General features: G+C 37.0%; 1 long non-coding RNA gene across 1 annotated transcript in view; it reads left to right on the plus strand.

Moving 5' to 3' along the window:
- The window catches only part of LOC139827370 (uncharacterized), a 40,019-nt gene extending 33,736 nt beyond the window's left edge, over positions 1-6,283 (plus strand). The window contains exons 2-3 of the long non-coding RNA XR_011737899.1: positions 5,151-5,193; positions 6,166-6,283. This is a non-coding gene — a long non-coding RNA (uncharacterized lncRNA). The remainder of the gene's footprint in view (positions 1-5,150; positions 5,194-6,165) is intronic.
- Positions 6,284-22,637: the final 16,354 nt, after the last annotated feature.

The following is a 22,637-nucleotide window of genomic DNA, read 5'->3' on the forward strand; positions in this document are numbered from 1 at the left end:
CACCATTACATAGTCCTGCAAACCCATAAAATATTCAGCATAGCACAGATTTGGATACATCATCGGATACACAAATCAGACTTCTGTGATTTACATTGGCCAGTGACTGTGTTTTGGCGGAGTGAGACTGACTGAAGAAAGATATAATAGCATCACAAATATTGACAGAAGGAGAAAGGTGCTGCAAGAAGGGCTGGTTAATGCAGCCTTCTATGATTAATTTAAAAACCCTGTTGTGCTGAAGAAGGCTGGTAAAGTGTTTATGCTGAGTGACACCCCAGGCACAGCACCACTCAGTTCAGAGACACCTGCCAATAGATGCCAGTTGAAGAACTTATGGGGTGCGTTTGCCTTCTGTAGTTCACTGGTGAACAGACAATGTAATGAATAGACAGAATTTAGCTCCCAAATTTCATTGTCAATGAAGAAAAATCTACAGGACCTTGACTTTCCTTAAACCATCATATGAACTTCAGATCTGAGAAGTCTGGTATGCAGGGAGCCTGCATCACCATAGCAGGTTCATGTATACTTTTACATTTTTGTCTCTGTCTATGCGAGCTAATTCGAATGAATTAGCACTGAATGCTATTTGCTGTGATTAGCTTTCTGTCTCTATGAATTACCTGCATTATTTCAAAATGGCAAATACAGCAAAACTTTCAGGCAGGATATGCAAGATGAAAATGCTGTTAAAAAAGAAAAAAAAATCAATAATTTCCCCCAGGAGCCAAAGAGATACTTTAAGCCTCAATGGTATGAACCTTTTCCACAGTTTGAGTAAGAAAAACAACATGTAATCTTTGGAGAAAAATAAAGAAGCTGATGAGAGTAATAGAATTGCCATTTGGAATGGCTACTGGAATATATCTGCTGACATTTGAATCTCGTTAACATTATTGGATTTTTGTCCTATAGAAGCACCAATAATGCAGAAAATGCTGTAACACCATAAAAAACTTAATACCTCCACTGAATAGCTCATGTTACCAAACAAAGCAAAGGTGAGATGGTCAGAGAGAAATTTCCAAGGATTTTCTTTAGAATGTTATTTATTTCCTTTGGAAAACATGCTTCTTAAGTCTAACTTATGTCTTACTTAAGTAAGAGGGCATGAATGACAGTGACAGGGAAGATGTGAAAAATGTAGGTCTGAGGGAGTTTCTGGCTTTTACTACTTGTTGTTTTGAAAAGAAAAAATGTAAATGAATCAAGTTTCATCTTGTACAAAAGATAAGGCCCTTGAAGTGATCACAAAGAGTAGGAGGTGTTGACAAGCAATATCTACATGAGTGCCACTGGGAGAACTTGTATTGCTATTTGATTTGTACAGTGATAGGGAACTATAATTTTCTTCATTATTATTCAGACTAATTCAGAATATTAGTGCAGACCAAAAGTAATTGTTGCAATTGTTTAAAATAATCAAGCTCTGTTTTCTGATTATCCAAACATTTTCATGTTTATGACATGAGGAAGCCAAGAAGAAGGTAACCCCTTATGTTGCAACATCTCACATGTTAATGTGTAAATACATAAGCCCAATATCAAACACAATATGTGCAAATGACAGACATCTAATTTGTATTCACAGTGATCACAATTATTTGCACAAATTGAATAATGTCACATACATATGTATAACTAGATACATCCAATAATCAATTTGTTTCCAGTGTGCAGTTTCCAGGTGCAACACCACATCTGAACAACTTATTATTTTCCAGATACTTTCATGGTTTTGATCTCCAAGATAAGCATTTTCCTCTAAAAAACCCCCAGAAGTACATTTCCAAAGACAAACAGCTGTTGTTATGTTCTGTTTGTACATCACTTAGGGGAAAGGCATATTTGTGGTATCTTCTGTCTTCTCTCTTGGTATAAAATATATATAATGATTATACTTAAAACACTGTAAATCTCCTTTCTTGAAGTCTGCAGTCATCAAGTTCCAGAAACATATGGTTTTCCTCTTAGAGTGGAAGCAACGCATAATTAGGCTATGCCCAAGGTAATTACTGCAAAGAATTTAAACTGATGACAGAAGTTTTTTTTTTATTATTTTTTTTTTTTTATTATTTTTTTTTTTTTCTGAAGCCGTTGTATGGAGTAGAGTATGCCAAATTATGGCAGTAATCATACAATCATAGAATAGTTTGGGTTGGAAGGTCATCTAGTTCAACCACCCTGCAAAGAGCAGGGACACCTTCAACTAGAGCAGTGCCGAGGATGTGAAAGAAACCACAGCAAACAAAGAAGAGGCACTGGGCAAAGTTACAGCCTCTTGCTGGATGGAAGCCATGCTCCCATCTCACAGAGGTGCTTTTGCCTCTGGCTGTGATCCAGGGAAAAGGGCCAATGACGGGAGCCAGTGCGCAGGTCGAGGCCACACCAGCTCCCCAGCGAGTCACAGCTTCTCTCCTCCAAGTAGGCGTGACATCTCCTGCAAAATCAGACTTGGCCTCACCCTGCCTGAAAGCAACTCTTCGCCCAAGCTAGGAGTATCTAAGTTAACTTCTAAACTCAGTACCAAGCCCATTTTTAATTGGCAAGTTAATCGTGTGAAAATGCTGACTGAATGTCACTCATAAGTACTAGCCCTTTAGTTAAGCACATTTGTAGGTGGGGCATATATAAGCACAAAAAGGCCTCAGGACAAGTTGGAAATAGAGCTCTGACGGTCACATTGTCCTCAGACTACAGCTCACAGCAGGTGGTCACCAAAACTACCTAATCTTTGCCAAATTCTGTACAATCTGGTAAATCCCATAAAATATGAGATCTGAGCCTTTTAACAGTGCTGGAGAAACTTGACTTTCCCTCTGTGTTTGCATGTTCAACTCACCTTTGTGCTTTTCATCATATTTTGCACATCTTTATAGCACTATAGTCAGGTTGCATTAAAGTCTACATTAGAAATAAGTACTCTTTATAGTAATTTCAAGCTAAAATATTGAAGTCAGTAAACCAAGTTACCCTTATCTTCACATTTAGGACACAGGGAGCTCTTTGAAGTCAATTGTGTTACAATCCTCTAAAACAGCATTATTGGCCCAATCCTAATTTAAAATCCAGTTTTATGACATTCCATTCATTTCCCTGAAGTTTGCTTCTCATTTGCAAAGTGAGATTAGAATCAAATCCCATGAGGTTTCCTGCAGAAGGTCAGATAAGACTGAAAGCATATCTCCAGGCTTTTGTCTATGGAAACGAGTCTTCTAAATCATGTTGGTTCTTGCAAAAGTGTCAGAAATGATTAGTAAACAACAATTGCCTTCATTTTACTTGTTTGGTCTGCATCTTATAGGATGAGCTTAAGTTCTCCACATGTATCTAAGGCTGTAAAAGCAAACATATCAAATCAAACCAGAGCTGGCCCAGTTCATTCTCTTTGATAGCGGCCAATAATAGATTCCAGGAAAGCTTATATGAACAAGGCAGGTATCTGATGGCATGTTCCTAGCGAGCTCATTCAGCCTACAGCAAACTTTGGTGCAGTGATTTCCTGAGGAGAAACGTGACATGCTTGTTTCTTACAGCAGAGTGCAAATCAAGAGTAATTGCATTGAAATTTTGTGGAGTTATAAGGGTATAAAACGAACAGTAGTAGGTGCATTTTTTTTTTCTTGTAGACCCAGACAAAACACTTGATTTAAATATTTTTTTTGTCCTTGTGAAGTTCAAATTATATTTAAAAAATGGCATTTTGATTACAGTACCTCCTTACTTTATGATAGTAGTAACACAATTAGAAAAATAAATACTTTTCAGAGATAAATGGTAATTATAGTGCAGTCTCTTTGCCGTTATTAAATTCAAGTTCCTTTTATTATTGATAAAAGAAATAACATTTAAATATCTTCAGTGTCAGTAATGTTTATGTTCCAATCATAACTTTTAGAAAAAGAGTTTTAGACACATGTTATTCACTAAGAAGTTTCATGATAATTTACTGTCCATATAGTGCCCCAGGTGCAGAGTGTGTGGATGGTGCTTTGCAAATACAAATTTAGACAAGGTTCCCGCCCTGAAATATTTGCAGACTATTTTGAACAACCACAACACTAACAATTTAAGGATTAGGCACAGGAATAGATGCAAAGAGACAGAGGTCAAAAAGGTTAGCTGAAGGAGGTGGGATTTAGTAGGAGATTTAAAGCTCACTTGTTTCACAGGTAGAACGAACTTGTTCCAAGAAAAAATACTGTCATGTAAAATTTCTTCAAAATCTTATTCTGAAAGAACTTTAAATTCTGAATGTTTAGGAGGTTTGGGGAGTCCAAACCCATTGACCTTCACAAAACATGAGAGATTAGGATTGATGTGCAAGTGAGAAGTTCATATCTAAACCAAATTATTTCCTGTGACCTAAATGTCTTTCCTTTTTGCTCACAACTAGGCTGGCAAATTAGTTCCTGAGTTTATAGCTTTTGCCATGCTACAAACTAATAAGGATTGCATGATTAAAGTTTTAATTTGCTCTAATCTAACCATTTTCATTTACAGCCTGAAGGCCAAATTGGGGTAATTGCAGAGAAACCACACTTTTCTACCCCTTTCTCTCAGAAATGAAAGACTAAAATTGCAGGGCAGTCCCAAACCAGCTCTTTCCTCAACAAGTGTGTAATGGGGCTTGCACACTCCCCAGCCTTTGTCTTAGCTCTCTTAATGAGTTCATTCTCCATCCCTACTTAGTAGGGGCAGCTGTGTCTAGTGCCAGGAGGGCACACTGAATACATCCTCTTCCCAAGGGCCAGGTGATCCTTCAAGCCTTGATGTGTTTCATCAGAGAGGATCTGCTGAACAGCTCAGACATGGGGCTCTGCAAACCTGCACGTGCTCCTAAGACCACCCAGATGCAAGTGGGATATGCACAGCCATGTGTTGTCTGCTGTGGCAGCTAGAACATTTAAAGCACTGCTAGTTTATACATCTATAAATTGCTTTTTCACCTCAAAACATAATGCTGATCACAATTCTTGATTTTTTGCATCTTAACAATTTAATTTAATTTAATGAATTGTTTTAGAGCTTTACTTTATAAGCCCATATAAGGAATCCATTTTAAGAAATAGCAAACTGTGGGTTTTTTGTTTGTTTGTTTTCTGGTTACTTTCTCAGCATTAGCAATTGATTTTTTTTTTCTTTAGATATTCTGCAAGATATGTGCAGTAGCAGCAATGAACACGTCAGGTAAGTCAGTGCCAAAAGGGTTGTGTAACCTCAGAAAGAAAATACATAAGTTGTTAGCTTGACAGTATCATTTCACTTTAAAGTTTTTTATTAGCAAACTAATTTTACATTATGAATTGAGACATTTAGGTTAATTTTAAAGGTATACAGAGATACTAAGAAAGGAAATCTAGTTAAGAGAGATACTGAACTATAATAATCAATCTCCTGAAGTGTATTTTGTTGGGAACATGAGAAATGGAACAAATGCATGCAGAAGCATGTACCTGTCTTGTTAACGTGTTACATTTACAAGTTGGGTGAAGGGTGTGCAATGCTGTACAGTATACTAGATTACAAGATGCACTTACAGTCCTTACTTTTGATTTTCAGTATTTTATTTCTTTCTTTGAGTACTTTGAAAGAAATACATTATGAAATAGCATAACTGTAAATCATAGCCGCACATCAATATAAAGCTTAACCCTTACAAAAAGCTGTCATGACTGAAATACAGTTAGTATCATAAAAGCAAGTATGAACCTGCATTTTAACACAGTTGTCTTCAAAAGGACACGGATGTAAAGGATACAAAAAGTAAACTGTGAAAACAGAAGAAAAAAACAGAGAAAAAACTACAAAGATGCTTTATAAATTGCACTTCTCTGGTGCCACTCAGACCATGGTTGGAAAGCTGATATTTCAGCTAATAATTATAGAGATTTATTCTTTGTTATAGTTTGACATTCATCTGAAAAACATAACAACAAAGAAATAATTTAGAATGGCCAACAGCACATCACTCAGTCTATGTACTTCAGAGGATACACAAAGACACATATGAAATGTGTTTATTTCACACTGCAGCCAGTGAAAGGAAGGGAATTTAAGCTAGTAAACATTTGCATATCCCATATATATGAATGAATTGTGGAGTAGAATTTCTTTTTTTTTTGAGTTTTTCAAAGTAACTGTGTTTGTGTTTCAAATCAGGTTAGAAAACCATCAAAAGAGGATGAAAAGTAAAGAAGAAATTATTAAAAAAATACAGGATTCCATTAATGGCTCTGGAAATGAAGACAAACAATACCCACATTGCCAAATAACAAGTACAGTCTCTTCCCCTGAGCAAAACGAAACAAGCCAAGACAGCCCTAGAGCATAATCCTACAAAGCTATGGACTTGGCAGAGACGGTGCTTCAAACACAGGGCTAAGGAGGAGCAAGCACAGCTGCAGCACACACCCCAGTTCTGACAGGTGGCCTTAAACATCCTTACTGCACTCTGACCCAGCCTGGGTCTCTCCCTTCAGAACTGAAGGGAGAACTTGTTTCTGCAAGTTTGTAGTAGAAAAGCAAGACCAAATGCACTAATAAATCACTCTCTCATTGACAAAGTAGCCATAAAGGCAGATAATCAAGCATTATCTATATTTAGTTGAATCACACTGTTTTTAAAACAATGGTAAATGTGCTCAAACCTATTTCCCATTTATGTAATTAATAAAAATAAAAACCACCGATGGAAGCATCACCTTCTACACTGAGCTAAGCTCCTGTACCAAGAAACACTTGCCTGCATGTTCAGTTTCTTCCAGTGAATTTCCAACCCAGCCTGAACTCTGATTTTACACTTATGTTTAAATAATGTGCTCCATGTAATCCTGCAAAGACTCTTCTGTAATTATGCAAGGCTGGAAATGGGTCTGTTTCTCTGACAACAGTTGCTATGGTCGGGGTTCATCCCTGCAGGCCTGAATAAATCCTGCAAGGCTGGGCTCCCTCTGGTAAACCAAAAAGCTGAACATGGTGATTCCCCACATTACCAGGACTTTCCCTTATACCTATATTGCTCTCTTTGTTTTTCCCACACTGAGCCCTTTTATTTTAACACATTCAATAAGCAGGGAGAGAGATGCACAATTTCCATCACAGTGACCCAGCGAACAGGGATAATTGCTGTAGGAGAAAGCCAGGAGATGGCATCACTTTTTTTCACCTCTTTTCTGGTTCACTAGAGGGGAGTCTGATTCCAGCCAAAACATGGATCTCAAGGTGGACTTCCAGGGGAGCTGGGGGCACAGGGGGCTGAAGCAGCAGGTGAACACAAAACCGTGCAAGCTGGGAGGAAGGTGAAGGACAGAGAGACAGTGGAATGTTGCCAGTGTTACATGAAGAAACTCTGAGATTTCTGTTACTGATCTTTTCTCTGTGTGATTTTGTAACAACGTGGGAAAGCTGGGAAGATGTGTGTGTGTCTGTGAATGAAAAATTTGAAAAGCAATCTATGCCTAGAATAATATGGCAACAACATAACATATATTAGAAGCCTTTTAAAGGAAAATTGTCCGATGTCTTCTTAAGGATACCTATGAAATGCATTTAACTTCCATCTCTTGAGGCGTCTTCACAAAGCCAAAGCAATAAAGGCATGCCTCTATGCCTGATAGATGTGGGATTAAGAGTGTAAGATCTGATGTCAAAAGTAATATGACAATGGGAGATAGAAGCTAGTAAACATCTTAAAAGTTAATATTTTACTACTTAGAAAATACTCCTTCACCTTCCCTTGAAAACGGCTACAACCATATGACTTGGAAGAAAACTCACCTGCTATTTTCAAACTATTGTACTTCACTGTGCAAGACTTAAAGATGCCTTAAAAGCCTTACTTTAGTAAGAAAACGTATAATCAAGATTTTCAAAAATTATCTTGAAGATGCTGTTGCCAAAAGTTACGTATTCTTGCAAAGAACTTGCTTATACAGACTGCTTACCAGGCTGTTCACTTCTACTTATTAGTGAGTAGTGACTTAGTTAGCAACTGGGAAATAAGATTGCTATTTAAATGGGAATTTCATGGTATCTATTTCAAAGCATGTATCTATCTTGATCTGATGCATATATTGTAAAAGGTTTGCAATAGGTCCAAAATTGTTGGTCATAATTAACAGGAAAACATATATTGGTAGTTCTATGTAAGTAGGTCTAGGTAGACCCTACCGATGTGTGAATACAATTGGATCCGTGTAATACATGAGTCACTGATCCTGCTTTGTCTGTTGTCCCTTTTAGGAGAGATATGTGAGAGTTTGCAGATCTAATATTTGAAATCATACAGGAGTTTATTAATTATTTTTCTGAACCTTTATATGAAATAAAAAGATCACAAGCTTTAAAGTATTAAGCAGAATTAGGAAATACTACAAGATGATATTTCCTCACAAATCTGAAATATCTGATAAAATATTTCTGGGATGTACATACTACTGTTACCATTTCAAAATCTGGTCTTGCAGAAGTGAGAGGCAAGGTAAGCTTCTGTACAGTGACTACTCCTACAATGAATAATCCAATTGCAAGAACACATGAGTCATGTTAAGATTTCACCTGACTGCCTGTTCCCTGGGATGGAGGCTTTAGGAGATGCACTGCTACCCAGAGGAAGGTGTGGCTGCTGCCTTCATTTTTTCACTAAATAAAATTATTGATGTGGTCTGATTTAATTAATGAGCTTGCTTAGAACTAGATCAGATCTCTGGTACAAAATTCCCTTTGGGGAATGGTACAGAATTGTATTCTGAGATACCACAAGAACGTTTCCCAACAGCTTATTTGAGTTATAATTAGTTTTACTGAAATATGTGACATGATTACTCTGAGCTGGTGCACAGCTCTGGTCCTGCACTAGGGGAGGCAGCTGGGGACAGAACAGCTGCAGAAGTGGCATCCCAGTTTTTCACACCTGCTATTACACAGAAAGAGCACTCGAATACTAATTCTCCTGACAAAGATGGCCAAACTCTTTCTGACTTCAAAGAGAACACCAATAAATGTCAAGGAAGAGAGGACTGGCTCTCTGAAAGCCTCCAAGAGACCTGCATAGAGCATCTCCTGGACAAAGCACAAGTCTGCTGACAGACTGAGCACCATCAAAAGCAACTGTTCCTCACCAATTTAGAGGCATAAAGTGTTTGCTAGAATAGTTTATCCTTTAAATTGTCTTGGTCTTTTATCTTCTTTCCATTGGTGCCATGTTAAATTTATTACAAGAGAGAATGGCTACAAGTCTACTGCTTACATACTTATACCTCCAAAAGCACCAAGCACCAAGCATACTAGAACTCACCTGAAGTAAAAAGTGTAACAAAATCAGTGTGGAAATGGGGAATGAGAGACAAGTGAGAGAAAGGAGACAAAATTTTACACTTTCAAGTAGGTGAGATGATCTAAAACTGTAACAGTCAATTTTAGTATGACTGAAAGAATGGACTGCACTATCTGAATTTCATGTCACAATCCTATTTATTCTGAAAAATCATGGTTTCAGATGAAAGAGAAGATTTTCACATTTAACTACAGTTTAATGTATGACTAGGGAAACTTACATGAAAACCAACCACTTACCACAAAGTCAAGAAACAAGGCAAATAAAAAAAGTTACTTTTATCCCTTTCATAGTAAAAATTATTATTGAATATTTGTCAGACTTGGCCCATAGAAGAAAAGTGAAAGAAAAATCTATATTTATTATCCTTAAGATTCAAAATTCAAAAAATCATTCTTCTGGCAACCTGGGTTAATTACTACCCCAAACGTATTTAAAACTATGGTGCGCTTCTCATAAGGTTTTGTAACACTTTGGATAAAATGGACATTTAGAAATCCTGGTGAATATGCCACAAAATACACCTGTATTTTGCAAAGTCCTAATATACATGTTGATGTATAATAAGCATACATTCACATACCAATATCTAACCACTCTGTTGCACATGTGCAAGTCAGTTCAGTGTGCATGGGTATGTTGATGTGCATGTGTGAGTTTTAGTATAAATGGACTAGTGTAGACTACTGTTGCAATACTTTTTTACTTGTCAAAATAAACAGTTGTATTGGTAACATATAATAAAAATACTTATTTTCATGAGGGTCATAGGTGGAGATTTCTGTCATCTGGAAGGCTGTCCTTTTCAAGTACAGGACACTGTTCTCAAAGGTGTTCTTTTTAAACATAGCCAATTTCCGTTTACCTGCTGAGATGGACAATAATCTGACTCTGAAATAGAGCTATACCATATGATGACATATATTTAAATGTTTAATATGTAGCATTGATTCATAAGAAATTACTTCTTCAACATTGTTTCAAAGACAGCATGTAATTGACATTTTTCCTGGGGAACAGGGTAGATATTCCTGTGTGGCTTTATCTCATGCTGGAATAACCATGTCCCAAAAATCGTTATCCTCAAAACTTTTAATGTATGATGTACTTTTAATGTATGATGTATAGTCCCCTTATTTCAGTACTGGATACATGCATTTCTTCCCTTCCCTTGGTGAGTGGAGAACGTAAAGGCCATTTTTACTTCCCATCATGCAGACACCAGTGAGTGTATGTGACTACTTTTGTATAAGGATACATGTCTTCTTTGGAAAAAGGTACACATTAAGTACACTAAAACCTGCTTACTTACAACCAAGGATATAAGCAGATAAATGTTATAAAGAGCAAGAATATAACTGTAATCTGAGTTCAGATTCTGAATTCCAGTCTTTCAACTAAATACAATGCAAGTGCGGGTTAGTAGGGTAGGAAGAGATAATTTTCCCATTACAAATTTTCCCATTTATCCTTAGTTAGAAGGAAGTTCTGAGTTTTGTGCTGTGAAAATGTCTCCATTGACCTGGTTTACATTAACAGCAAAACTATCTGCTTAATTTACAAAACTCAGATGATGTGATACTAGTTTTCTAAAAATAAATCTCTTGCCTATCCAATAAGGCATGCAGATTATGGATCAAATACTCTTCCTAGTATTACATTAAAAGTATAACCATAACCCAGCAACATGGGTTGTTAGATTAAAACATAAATTACTACACTACAGTTTCATTTTGCTTATTAAATAATAACTAAAAAAAAGTTTTACAAATTTAGGAGTATGACTTTCATTCAAAGGCATCAACCTATCACAGATTTTAGGGTCAGAAGGGACAGTTATCTCACAAAGGTCAAGCTCTGTAATCTGCATCAAGACCTTAACTACTATTGGAAATATGTGAGTATTGAATAGCCTTAAATTAAAAGAACAGAAGGTTCTGGTTATTAGGATTAGGGCACTCTGAGTGCTTTAACCTCTAATCTCCGTGCTTTCTTACATTGCCTATTCCTGCATAAGTAGGCGCAGCCTCAAAAGGAAAGGTGACTTGACCCCAATTAACCTGATATTTAGAGCAGTTGCAGAGGAAATAAGAATATTAATAATAAAAATGGCAGCGAGGCCAGGCAAGGTATTGATCTAGAATTCCCTGTTACTATTTTAGTTAACCACATGCTTGCTTGCCTTCGTCTTCTGCTGTGGGCACTGTGCTTGTGTCTTCCATGGAGCAGTTAATGATGTGCCAGCTCCAAAGTTCAGCCTGGTGGTGGGCTTGGGCCACTCTGGAAAAGAACAAGCTCAATGTTCATCTACCAAATTCAGACTTGTTAGAAACTAGCAAAGATTGGTATTTTCCAAGATATTCGTCTTTAGATATGTTATAACTCAATATTAATGCTTCAAACACTCTGTGGCAAATTCTTTTAATATCTTTGATAGGAGATAGACAAACATTGCCTTGTGCAAATTGAAGTTGTAAATCGTGTTTGAAAGCCAAAGTGTAACTTCAGAATGTGCAGATTTCTTGAAATTTATTACATAATCAGCAACTTTAGCTATGGCTTGTTACAAATGTTTTAAACTGGTGCTTGAGTGTCTAATAATAATAATAATAATAATAATAATAATAATAATAATAATAATAATTATTCATAATTTTGTTCTCAGAAAAAAATGAATATAAGAAATAGGTTTGGTTGGATTTCTTTTGTTCTGTGTAAATAGAAATGTCTCTTAAGGGCAGGCAAAAATAACTGAGTACCATATACATTGTTTTCAAGACACTAACATTTTCAGAATATTAGAGTTAAGTTGCTTAATTCACAGGAGCAAACAAAAGATATTTGCAGAAAGTCGATACCGAATTACCTATTATTATAATAAAAAATAAAAATAAATCAGAAGTTTGCATTATGTGTTCAAATAATATAGAGAAACTCATTTACTTTTTCTCACTACCCCCTTAATCTTATATTCTTATAGTCTTATAGTCTTATCTTAGTCTTATAGCACACAGATTTCTGTGTTGGTATAGTCCTTACTACCACAATTACAGCATTAAAAACATCAAAAGTATGCAGATATCATAATAGACAATAGCAAGAATAATAATATTGACCTTTATATTTTGTGAAAAGACTTACCAAATGTATTTAATCTGCTTTTCTGCTTTATTACTCTATCTACAGTATAAATACACTCTTTTAATATTGAACACTTCCAAATGACTACATTTTTCTCATACATGTGAAGACTGCAGAGTTATTTTTGGGGGAATGTAAAGTTTATTTATTTTGTCAGTTAGGATAAATCTTTTTTAAACTTTTGTTGCAATGGAAGGCTACTCAGTGATGAAGAGTAGACAGGAAAGAAGATGATGAAGAGATCGTGGTTGTAAGGCAAGTGGTTGTGGTATATCTGATAAGAATATGAATCAGTATATTTTCTATTCAATGTCAGATTTTACACTCTTCTCTTTCTATACATATGCTAAAATGGATATGTGATTTTTCCTTTCACTGAAGAAGAAACTATCCATATTTAAGAAAAAGTGTGAAAAGATGTTTGAATACTATAATGATACTGTCGTGGTTGAGACGGACAAACGACATAGACCAAGTTCTTCCAGAATGAAAGTAGTAGATGCCATTTATTGCCACAAGTGCGTTTTTATACAGTTACCAGTTCATGTGTCTCTTCACTATTGGTTATAAGTTACAGCAATAACATCTCATTGGCTATTTTTGCTATCATCAATTTTACTCTTTTACTCCCTCCTCTCTTACGGGTACATCCTTAACATCTCCGAATACTCCTTTACTCCCATCTTTCTCACAGGTAGGCCTTAATATCTTCAAGGCTAATTTCTGTTCCCATGCCCTGTGTCAGGGAATCCACGGACCCACCATAGTCCCCCACATGATACCTAATGGGACACATATACATACTAAACATAGAAGACTTCATCCAAAAATCTGTACTATGAAGTCTGGCTTGTGCACTGAAGCTTATTACTGTCAAGTAATATTGCGTAACAGCAGCACTTTAAAATAATGGCACTAGTGGAAAAAAAAAAAGTAAATACTGCAATAAAAACGGAATTGTTTTAAAATGGGGCTTTTTGATATTCAAGCATTTGTGTTCGCCTTCTTCCTACAACAAAAACTATGGACATGATACATTATTTTGAACCAACATTTGAGATTTTTATGTATAACTGGAGTCTACCAGTTGTGTTTTTACCTCAGGCTTGTGAGAATACTACGATAGTTGATACTACTCACGTTAGTAAGGCATTGAAATGAACCTAAACTGACCAGTTCCATATTTCATAGGAATACAATTTACTTTGTCTCAATGAATGTTTTTGTTACAAAAATATATGGAGCTTATTTTCAGACAAATATACCTGAATATTTGGTTTTGACACAGAAAACAAAAAAGAAAATGTCATGACCCAAAGATGCGAAAGATGACACAAAAAAGTGAAAGTTAGGAGAGTTTTGTAAATGAAGTAGACGTTGAGCCAGCTTTTCTATTTCTGTCCACTCTTCCTACCTGTGGGGGTCAAAATCATAACTACTTTGATATTTTTTTTCCCGTATTACTATTCTTTGATTACGTTGGTGATACTGACCTGTAAACACTTCTCTTATGTACCTACATGATTGCCCTAGCAGAGAGGCAAGTCCATTATGGGTGTTTGGGAATTTCCCACAAATATTCTAGCTGCACCTTGAAGGAAGGACTTAACTGGTCGTGGTAGGTAATCCCTCAATTGAAATCATTAATCACTGGAAATGTGGCAGGCCTCAAAGATGTGCTTTTGTCACATTGCTCTGCATTTGCTGGAACTTTCTTCTAAATGTTACTTCTAAGTGCTGTAAACACCATAACTGGAAGTTTCATATTTTGCTGGAGGAATACTTTACCGCCATATCACGTCAGAATCAGCCCTGAAAACAGGAAAACTTGGTGGCTCCGCCTTGTTAATGCTTTTGTAGAAGGCCAGCTCTTAAACCTGTTAGTGGTGCAGGCTGTGTTTACATGAAAGCAGGATCTCCTGAAAGCAGTCCGTGCTGTTCTTGCACCACCGTTGCATTTGCCTCCATTGCCGCAAGCTGTGCTGGTCCTCCGCTGCCTCCCAGGCGGGGAAGGCCAGGATAGCTCTCAAGTGGGAGAGCAAACCCATCCCCTCTTGTACACCCCTGCACAGGTGGGCATGTTTCACATACACAGAAATTACTTGGCAAAAAAAATAAAAACAAACAACGACACTTGAGCTAACTTTATGTAGATTATTCTTCACCCATACCAAGTATTTTGCTGTTTTAGCTATAATCATTGCACACATTCAACCGTAATTGCTCATGGTGCTTTGAGGTTCCAGTGAAAAATCTCACAGCTGGGTGAGGTTCAGCTTTCTCACCAAACTGGCATGACTGAGCTCGCCTTGCTGAACTCATCAGAAATGATATCACTCACTGCAACTTTCTTAAGCTGGTTCACAACATCTCTTCACCAATTAAATGTATTTCTACACAATATATCCTGGACTTTTAAAATTGCATATTTTGTAATTCATTTCAACAAATGATACTGTACACTTACACAATTTTGTAATGGTGTCCTGCTGTTATAAAGCGGACTACTCAGATGTGGTATAGCACATTCAAAAAGAAGGTAAGCTTATAGGAATCACCAATATATATTTGCTCGGTTGTAGTGTGAGACAACAGTTTCACTTGCATCCATATGCCTGAGGTACACAAGGACTTTGGTGCTGTCATGTGACTAAACATGTTCACATAAGATCAAGCAGAAAACACAAGAAAACCCATCTAACATTGTGTCATTGTGTCTTTTGTGTGTGTATGTGTGTGCGCTTCAGGGTACAGACCCTTGAATTTGCCTTCTGTAGACAACCCAACAAGTCTAACCCGAACTTTGTTTTCCTCAGGGTCTGTGCTTACAGACTGGAAACTACATAAGTCTAAATCAGTCGGTTGGCTGAATAATGTACAACCAATATAATTTCATGGTGCCCCGTTAGCCAAAAGAGGAATTCAATTCACTTGTAATTTTCAAACAGCTACTGCCACAAGGCCATGAGTTTTACACCAGCTGAAACAGCACAGCTGATTAAGAAAACTTGGCCTCTTCATGCCAGCTATAACAAAGCTTGAGGAGCTTATATTAAACACACACAGAAGTGCTGAGAGCTTTTTGAGCTGTACCACCAGCACTAAGCCACATTTTTTTTCCTTGTTTGGAAAAGGGGCGTGAGTTTTGGTATGGAGTTTTCCACCCCTTTTCTTTGCTGGACACACACTGGGGTTCTCCTAGAGCCTCCTTCCAGCCTGTGAATACCACTCCCGAAACGGGGAGAGGTGCTGGCTGCTGGGTGAGGTGAGGCACTCCTGTCTGCCCCGCGGCTGAGACTCCATCAGCCAAACACTCCCTGCTCAGGGACCGACAGCTCATTGTAAGGAAAGGAGGCAAGAACAAACATTTAAAAGGCCTAAGCTACTCCTCCTTTACCTTCCATTTTGCCTTTTTTTTTTTTTTTCCCATACGCTTTACAACTTTCCTCCTTGTTTTCATATCACTGCTTTTGTGAATCTTGCCCTTAACTTATGCTGTGACCTTTCATAAAGTAGTATTTATTTCTTCTTCAGCTTTGAGAAGAATTTTTTTAAAAGATGCCTTTTCGATGTAGCTTTAGTTTTCTTTGGTTCATTTTTTGTGCTTCCTAATTATTTTCATATTTCCATATTCTTTGCTGTATTTTTTTATTTCATTATTTTATTTTACTTCTTGCCCAATCTTGTTACTTTTCTTTTCCTCTAGTCATTCATTCATTTTCTCTCCTCTGATTTTCTTTCCCATCTGTCCATTCAGTTCTTCCCTCACCTTCCTCTTTACTCTTGTTTTCCCTTCTCTAATTCCTCAACAGTTATTTTTTCATAATTTTCAGGCAGTGTTCTTTATGGCTTGCTCAGCCTTTCAAGTCCTGGTGGTGGGAATGGAGAGGACTGGGAGGAGAGAAAATGAAGAAGGAGGCTGACTTGAACACATAGTTGTCCTACAGGAAAAAAAATGCTATCTTTGCAAAGTCCATAAACACAGTTTGACTGACTCACTCTACACCATACTGAGTAGCAACCTCATTTTCAAGGATAATGAGAGCCTTGGAGGGATGGTGGTTCCCTGAAGAATGAAAACATGAAAGAGGACTTCCCCAAAGCCATTGGGTGGAGCACAAAGGATGTGGAAAGACTGGAGGGCTGGAGAGTAAAGATCATGACAGATAAAGATGAGGAATTCAAGCACCATGAATATCAACAACTGAATACGTTGACATTTGGCCTCCACTGACCATCAGCTGGTGAAGCTGGTGGAGTCCATTGTTGTGCTTCAGTGAGTCTGAATAAGTCCAATGCTATGAATAGGTGCCAGTTTCAAAGTATTTAACGACATTTTAAATGATTCATAAATTAATTTAATTCAGAGGTTAGAAAGAATTACTACTCTTTTTAAAGGTACTGGCAATACAGTTTCAATTTTGATGTCAGTACAGGTGCTTCAGCACATTTTATGGAGGCTATTTTCATACAGAACATATAAATCATTATACAATAGCCAGTTCAAACGTGTATACTAAAAACACAGTTCATGTAAATTTAACTGGAAAAAGGACTTTTTTATTCTTAAATATCTGTGTTATAAACTTTACTGCAGATACAGGCTTAGTTTTTACAGGTGGATAAGTGATTACATGTATTTTCTAAATACTGTATAAAATACCTTAGTAAAATTGGTAACTTGCTTCAGACATCTCTACTTGAGTGTTTGTACATCACCATCTATGCCAATAATGTCTGACTTCTGTATTTGACATTTTTCTTTCTTTTTCTGTTTTCTAATACCGATTCTTTCAGTGGTTTAATAAAACAGCTGCATATTATTGATTACTCACCCATATTTTCTTTCTGTTCTTCCTCTATGCATTCTGATTGGCATATTTTCATTTCAGCTCTCTGTAATGGAAAATTATGAAAATGTGTCTCCCTGGAAGCCATTTTCTCATTTTCTCATTAGAAAGAACATGTGTGACAGGATTGTATTCTTCTGCAACTGTCTATATATTTTTTTTTTTTTAATTATTATTATTATTTATTCTGCTAAAAAGTGAGCACAAAGTCATAAAACAAGATCAAAGTCTAATTTCCATTTACTTTGCAAAAATTTAAATTTCTACAAAAAGCTCCAAGAAGCAGAGTCAGGCCCATAAGCAGGACTGTCATGACCATATTTCTGGTCTGAGTTGCACCAAGAATGGTGGTTTATGATACAGTTTGAAATCTAAAGGAATAACTCTTTGTTTTAATGTCTAGTTTAATTCTTCGCACAAGAACAAATTTCAAGGTGGAGGAAAACCCAGGAAGTTTTGTTCTGTGAAGCCGCCTTTACAGTTGTGCATCCTCATAATGCAGGTCTCTGTCTGCTGAATCTGTGTATGCCAATGATAGGTATATATGCTGGTAATATTATGGATAGCATACAATCTTCTGATATAATGTGAACTGAAGTCTGCTTAATCTACATATAATTAGCTAAAGCTGTGTTTTTTTCTGTGGTACTCAACAATGCAATAATATATCAAAGATAAAAACTTCTTAATGTCATTTGCTCATAGCAACACAATGAAGATGGAAATTAGAACTGTTTTACTTTATTTTTTAAATAAGTTTTTCATTCTTCTGCCTATCAGACAAAAATACAGATCAAATGAAAGACAGAAAAGAAAAGATACATAAAACAAACTGATTACAAGAAAGGGTATAAATTAATTAGACTGGAAAGTATTTTGGTTTTGCAGCTATCTTCCTTTATAATCTCAAAAAAACATCTAAACTAATGAATGTTAAACGTGTGCCGAAACTAACGTACGTGTATCAACTTGTCTATGCTTACAAATGGAATAATTTAAACAGAACATGGCATAGGTATTAGAAAAATAAAGAAACAACCACACCTATCCTTGTAAAGCATGTAAAACTGAATAACATGAAAGAGCACGAGTGAGTGAAAGAAAATTGTATGTGCATGTGTATACACTACTTAAGGTGGTGATATTAAATGAATGTATCACTAACGCAAAGTGGATGAGGTGGACCTGGTCAGCTTCCTCTTCCCATGACAGAATAAGATCTGACTAACACAATAATTAAATAAGCGTTTCATCTGTTAATTTCTCTATTATTGTCAGAGTTTTAACATTTCTTGTGAACACAAGCCATAACACAGAGATTTTACAGGAAAAATCCTCATGGCATTAAACTACTAAAATTTAAATATTTTAATGTGGGGTGCTGTCAGGATGAAGACATTTTAAATTAATATTTCTGGGATTATGATTTTATCCGAAATGTACTGTACACATTGTAGAAATCACAAAGGGTCTTCCTCTATAGTTTCTCTAGCCACCAAACCAGACCATCGTAACAAAATTCTACAGAATTTGAAACTGATCTCAGCAGGAACAGTGCATCTTCACCAGTGTGAAAACATCGACTCGGAACAGAGACACCTAATTCCAAATTCAAAGTTTTCCCCTAGTAAAACAAGGCTATTTTTTTTACAGGTTGGGGACATATTTGCAGATTTTTTTCATGAGCATGATAAAGTAAATGGGAAAAAAATGAGCAAATGTAAGCAATCTGGAAGTAATATGCAAATTTAAATATGTGAGATTATTTAAAATATCCTTCACTCTCTGTCAATAAGTAAATATTTATTTTGTAATTTGAAAACACCTTTCAGTAGTATAACAATTCTGCAGATATTCCAGCACATACAGTGAGACTTGAGAATGCACCAACATCAGAGAACCCCGACCACATCCTTATGGAAATCAAAATCATTCCACCTTCCTATCATTTCTGTGTCCTGATTTCCACTGGATGGGAACTTGTGCACGCTGACAACCCTTTGTATGTCATTATGCTGCTATATATTACTCTATTTGGGCAAGCACATGGCCAAGGCAGCAGGAAGCGCTGGGAATATTCAAGCTCATCAGTTAAATGCAGCTGTGTTATTGATGCCTATGGACTTGCATGAGGTGTTTTATTCAACAACATGGAGAATGTGCTGTCTTATGTATATTACTAAAATTATGCAATGCATAAAGCTGTTTCTTCTTTCTTCAGTTGCCATTAAAAGTTTTGGTTGAGGTTAGTTTCTTCTGCGTCGTTTTGTATACAGAAAGTAACGGTCAATCTCCATTCAATATTCCAAGAACTTAAACAGAAAGCACTGCTACAGTATCTGATCTTTTGACCTTTTTGTACATCATAGGTCAGCTCCTCTACCAGTAGGCCAGTAATCTGTGCTTGATTAATGCTTAAACATCCTTTTGGTTTTAAGAAGTAATTATTCTGAAAAGTCTCTGGTCTTGATTTAAGATCTTCTGAAGCATGAGTCTCCAACTCCTCATCCCTTTTTCTAAATTGCTGAGATTTTAAAATGTCTCACAGTGTAGAGTATCTACCACTTTTCAAATAATAATTGTGGCTTTTTATCTGTTGCCTTTAAATTCTTTAGCATAAGAATCAGGTACTTTCTTCTAGTACTGTTCTCATCAGTACTGGATATGAATTATTTTTATTTTTTTTTCCCCCAGTCTCTGCATATTAGAGGATCACATTAACCTTGGTTTGTTAACTACTTGCATTGGAAACAAGTGTTTAAGTGCTACTTTTGGTATAATTCCTATACTGGGACATGAAAAAGGCCAAGGTACTCAATATCTTCTTTGCCATTGTCTTTATTGGTAAGACCTGCTTTCAGTGATCCCACATCCCTGAGACCAGAAGGAAAGACAGTGGAGGAGGATCAGATCAGGGAGCATTTAAACACACTGAACATACACTGATCCATGGGACCGAGTGTTGAGGGAGCTAGCTGATGACACTGCAAAGCCACTGTTGATTATCTTTGAAAAGTTGTGGCTATTGTGGGAGGTTCCTGAGGCTTGGAAGCAAGCAAATGTTACTCCTATCTTCAAGAAAGCCAAGAAGGAGGATCCAGGGAACTACAGGCTGTTTAGACTCAGTCGCATGGAAGGTGATGGACCATGTAATCGTGGAAGCCATTTACAAATATACTAAGGATAAGGTGACTGGGAGTAGTCAGCGTGGATTTATGAGAGACATTCTGTCTGACCAACCTGATGAAGTGAGTAGTTCTCTGGACAAGGAAAAAATGACCATGGATGTTGTTTGCATTGAGTTTAGTAAGGCTTTTGACACTGTTTCCCATAACATCCTCAGACAAAATATTGAAGTATTGGCTAGATAAGTAGACAATGAGGTAGACTGAAAACTGGCTTAACTGCTGGGCTTAAAAGGCTGCAGCCAGATGCACCAAGTCCAGCTGAAGGCCAGGCACTGCTGGAGTACCTCAGGGGTCAACACTAAGTCTGATGCTGCTAAGCATCTTCATTACTGACCTGGATGGTGGGACTGAGTGTGTACCCTCAGAAAGTTTGCAGATGACACAAAACTGGGAGGAGTAGCTGATACATAGGAGGGTCATTCCACCATCCAGAGGGACCATGACAGGCACAAGAGACAAAAAGATGATTAATGGCTGCAGTATCTGACATGCAATCAGAGAGTGAGTGAGCTGTGACTATTGAGCCTGGAGAAGTTTCAGGTGGGATCTTTTCAATGTTTATAAATACTTGATGGCAGGAAGAAAGGAAGTGGAACCAGGCTGTTCTCAGCAATATGACAACAGGCAATGAGAAACTGAAACACAGGAAATTTTACTAAAACAAAAGAAAAAACTTTTTTGTTATGAGAGTGGTCAAGCACTGGCACAGGTTGCCCAGAGAGTTTGTGGGGTCTCCATCTTTGGATACAGTCAAAATCCAGCTTGACACAGTCCTGAGCAACCTGTTCAAGCTGATCCTACTCTGAATAGAGGGGTTGGATAAAACAATCTCCAGAGATTTCTTCCAACCTCAGTCATCGTGTGATTTTGTGAATCTGTAAATCATCACATGACAGGATACAGTATCACACTATTAGCTACAGCTTATGCATGGTTTTTCAACAAATAGGCATCTTTTATTTTAATGTAATTTATTTTCTTATAATCAAAATATGGTACAAGTTGACAAAAACTTTAAAAGTCTCCAGGGGTAATTTCCCTAGCCTTTATTAATTGTCAATTCTTTTCAGATATCACAACTAATATTACAATAGTATTCCAGCCCTGGAAGAAATTGTTATAGACATGCATGGAACAGTGGAAAAAGGTCATATTAGGGCCAGAACAAATGGTAGGACAGCAATAAAGACAGAAGTAGAAGTTTGAAAAAGCTTTAAAGCTGGGTACAAGACGCTTCTATGCAAAATGACAGGGAAAGTAAGAGTGATAAGTTACTAAAAATCAAAAATAGAAGTCAAAATATCATTTTATGTACCGTTTTCCCCCAAGTAAGCAAAGATAGAATTGCCTGGTTTTATACCATCTAATAGAGGACAATAAGCTGTAATCCCTAGGTAAGGCCAGTAGCGACTGAGAGCAAAGAAGAGCATCTCCCATGGGTAAATCCCCTCACCATAAAACGTTTTTGCAGGGGGCCCACCTCACCCTACAAAGTAGTGAGGGAACTTAACACAACTTAATGTGACTTTAGTATCTAAAGTGCAGAAGAAAGACTCTTGGGCAGCCTTTCAAACTGACATGCACCAGAGTTAAAAGCTTCTAGTAAGTTCAGGTGACTGGGAACAAAATGGATGGTTCATAGTTCTGTGAATGCTGTTTTGAGACAACGATTTATCTAAACTATGGTACGATAAAGATTGGGCATTAACATGTTTCAGGGCGTGTATATCTGAAAATTAATCTCAAAACTGGCTTGAGGCACCTTAACAACGTAGGCAAAACTAGGTGGTGGCAAAGGGCATTTAACATGTGAGTGGGTTAGGATGGGGGAACCTGGGAGTTTGGTCAGACACTGGAGATCTGGTGAGGTAAGAAGACTCAGAGGGATTCAAGAGACAACTGTGTGTCTTCTGTGTGTCAACTTCTGCCCTTGAAAACTCTTTCACTTACATACCAGCTGATTGGATTTAAAAATCTGGAGCACCTGCCTCTCATAGAGTAGTCAACTCAACCTCCCATATGGAGTTTTGTGGGAGGGTTATATGAATTATCTTCCCATACTGGGTGCTGTGGTGTGCGCAGTATGGGGCTGTTCCTGCCATGGGAAAGAAGAAAGGG

Source organism: Patagioenas fasciata, chromosome 2 (assembly GCF_037038585.1).
Source record: "Patagioenas fasciata isolate bPatFas1 chromosome 2, bPatFas1.hap1, whole genome shotgun sequence".
NCBI classification, from domain to species: domain Eukaryota; kingdom Metazoa; phylum Chordata; class Aves; order Columbiformes; family Columbidae; genus Patagioenas; species Patagioenas fasciata.